Source organism: Toxorhynchites rutilus, chromosome 1 (genome assembly GCF_029784135.1).
Source record: "Toxorhynchites rutilus septentrionalis strain SRP chromosome 1, ASM2978413v1, whole genome shotgun sequence".
Lineage (NCBI taxonomy): Eukaryota > Metazoa > Arthropoda > Insecta > Diptera > Culicidae > Toxorhynchites > Toxorhynchites rutilus.
In genome coordinates, this window is record NC_073744.1 from 166,088,984 (window position 1) to 166,092,827 (window position 3,844).

Here is a 3,844-nt window from a genome sequence, read left to right on the forward strand (position 1 = left end):
AAGGAAAAATGTGAAATGTCAAAATTTTGTTATTGGAATACTGTGCGCCCCAATACACCCACCAATGCGGGGGTGTTGTGTCAAATGGTAGAGCATGCTCCGGCGCACACGAGTGTCACGAAGAGCTATGGGCGTACCTCATTCGAATGATGAAAATTCGCGTTGACGGCGGAATGGTGTCGACATCTGGATACGACATTAGTTTGTATGAAGCCAACTATTCTCATTCTCAGATTAGTCGGCCCTAAGGCAGTTTTAAATTGCTAAAATGTGTATGAAAATTTTTTCTTGGCGTTGTTTACCTACTACAAGTACGTTTTTCTAACCCTAATTTAAACTGTTTTCTAAATAAATGCAGTGTATTTCTATATTTTCAAATATTCTCACCAAAACTTACCATTATAATATAAAATTATCTTTAGACACTATTTTTGTATGATATTTTTTCACTTCTTGCAAGCGAAAGTGATTTTCATTTACATAGAATACTAATTTGATTTGGGAAAACATATTTTCATTCATAATTTTTATTTTTAAAGTGTGTTCATTTCTTCTGTAAACCCTTATTGTCATGCCAACTCCCCCATTCCGTAATACGAAGCTCAATGCCGTCAACGCGGATTAACTGTATAACAGTTGAACTGATTGATAGGGCTCTTGCTTCACATACATGCAGAGCATCTGTTGGGCAAACATCATTTGTTTACATTCGTAGCTTCTATAGGGCAAAAGCGGATTCATCATCAATCGACGTTCTTGTAGATGATTTAAATATAGTTGCGATCTTTCTATTATATTTCATAGAACTAACATGAACTTTGTGAAACAGTTAGGCAAGCTATTTACCGAACAAGAGCTTTTATGTGACGCATATTGCTTAACTTACTACAGTGATAGACATTCGTTTAGCCGCGCTTGAAAAAAAAACTTGAAACACTTACAAAACAACTAGGAATGTTCTTTTTATCGAGATACTTATTTGCTGTAGTGATACTATATTTAAGTCAATTTTACTGAAAGGACGTGCGTCACAATCACACACACACACACATACACACACACACACACACACACACACAAAGCGGCATCGGTGGATATAAACATTCAGACGTCGTTTTTTTCCATACGTTCAGCCGCAGGGCATAAAAATCGAGTTTACGCATAATCACCAAGTCTTTATCTGTGTTTTTTGAAAAAAATACTTGGGAATGTTCAATTTACAAGATAAATATTAGATGTGCAACGTAAGAAGTTGGTCAGACTAGTCAGATTAATCTTCTTCTTTCTTTGTTTTTAAGAGGCTTTAAACTTTGCAGTTCATTCGCCTCTATAGTCAGATTAATCAGAAGGCAGTTTAATTTGGGGAAGCCGCAACATGTTTAAATAGTGATACAGTAGATGCACCCACCTGAGCAACATTATACACCTCAGTACATTCTCCAAACAGCGGGTTCATTAATAAATTAAATACAAGGATTGTCGCAATTGGTCATTTCGCCACGCACAACAGCATAACAGTTGTTCTCAATTTTTTTAAATTTAATTATATATTTATATTTTTCTTTCTTTTTTTATATTTTTCTTAAATTATGTACATTTTTATTGCCTATTAAGACCATGGCGCATCAGCTTATGAATGACAATGTAAAGGTAATAAATTAATATACACCCAGGTTTTTTTACGCGGTTTTTTTACGAGGTTTTTTAACGCGGATTTTCGAATTAACGCGGTTAATATGATCATGGTTTGCCCACTTTTTTGAATGCTCTAATTCAGTAATAATTCTAACGCTCCTGTGTAAAATAAGGTATTCGAATGTTTCAAAACATATAAATAAAATTGCCTTTTTCATGATTTACCGTAGTTTTATAGTATATTTTTACGGAATCACATGTTTCAAAGGATTATAAAATACACCTTCTATTTGTGTCAATGCGCCCCTCATTCGAGCTAACTTTCAATCGATCACCAGATGATTATTTCGAGCATATTCAGACCTTTTCTGGATTATAACACTTACAAACAGAGATGCCAACCTTCTTGATTTATCAGGATTTCCCAGACTTTTTAGCACGCTCCCTGATATCCTGACGAATACTCAATTTATCCTGATTTTTCTGAAATGATCCTGATTTTTCCTGATTTTTGTACTCTTTACATTATTTGTAATAAATATACTGGTTTCCATGAGAAAGTTTCCTGTCATGATAGTTCTCCGGCTCCACTTGTATATATCTTACATTAGGTTAAACTTTGTACTTAACTTTTTTATCTCTACTCTCAATACCCTCGTGGCTTCCCAAAACATTGCTAGAAAATTTCATTAAACCAGATTCTCTGACGAGATTAAGTTTGGGGAACAACATTGCTTTATTGAGGATAATGTGTATGTAGATGTATCACCAGAGTTATTAATGTAGGAATACGTTTCAGAATGTAAAATTACTCAAGAGAAAACTTTTGAGTCCACAGTCAATATAAAAAGATTTTATACGTAATTTGTTCGTCTGATTCAAAGTTGAATAAACTTCAAAGATGGGACTATGGTAAATATATCTATAACCGTACTAAATATCATTAAAATTAGCGAAAATTCTAAAAAAAAAGTCTTCCTCTGCTGATATTCTTTCCTTATTTGTTGAGTAAAGACTTATTCCAAAGCATGGATGATGAGTTCAGTGGAAATTTGAATATTGATTTCTCTGCAAATCTCTGTAGTGATGCTGTAGGTTTTTCGGAAAAAATATAAACGATCAAAAAGTCAAGCGAAGCACTGGCATCTCCGCTTATGCAAGTATTTATATATAACTATGTGCCCATTTTTGATTGGTCCATTTTGTGCTCCTCAAATCGTTCCGACCAAAACGGGCCACCAGAGCAGCAGCGAAATACAATGAAGCATGATTGGGAAGGAAAAAGAAAAAAAATTAACGAAACAACGATCATTCTCATCGAAACCGTGTGGTGTACGGTTTCGATGAGAATGATCGTTGTTTCGTTCGTTTCGCATCACATCACATCAACAAACCAATACAAGCAGCCATGTCTGGACATGACAAAGGAGGAAAAGTGAAGGGAAAGGCAAAATCCCGCTCGAACCGTGTTGGTCTGCAATTCCCCGTAAGTGTATTCGCCAATTGCTCCGCAAGGGTAGCTACGCCGAGCGCGTTAGTACCAGTGCACCAGTCCACATAGTCGGCGTTATATAGTTTCGGCCGCCGAAGTGATCGAGTTAGCTGACAAAGCTGCTCGCGACGATAAGAAAACCCGCATTCAAAACAGAACACATTCGGTTCGGTGGACATCAAGACAACAACAGGTAGTTGCAGCGAGTGGCGAGTGACAAACGCAATCGCAAAACAACAGCAGGTAGAAGAAGGAAAAAGTTTGTTTATACAGACTGCTTTGGTGGCAAAACCAGCCACCGTAAAACATGGCGCTTTTCAGGGCCATTAAACCTTTCAAAGAAGAGTTATTAAAAGTTTTTCACAACTCCAATGCATTCTAAAGTGACATAATATCACATATAATATAAACTGATTTTTTTTTGTTTATGCTTGTTCTTGAACTTATTGGTGGTTGGGGTCTTTTAAATTGAACATTCAGTTTTCACAAACCCATGCATGGTTTCCGAATTAAAAGTGGCTTCAAATTACAACACATTGTATGCAGGATGGCATTAATGAATTTTCTCGGTAGCAAGAACTGCTTTCTTTGGTTGATAACTGATGTTGAAAATTGACTAACGTTACATCTGCATTGTATAGAAAAATAACTAAGGAGCAACATGATGAACTATGTATTTCCTGCGGCTCTGTTCTTCTTTTAAAGGACTTTAATCCG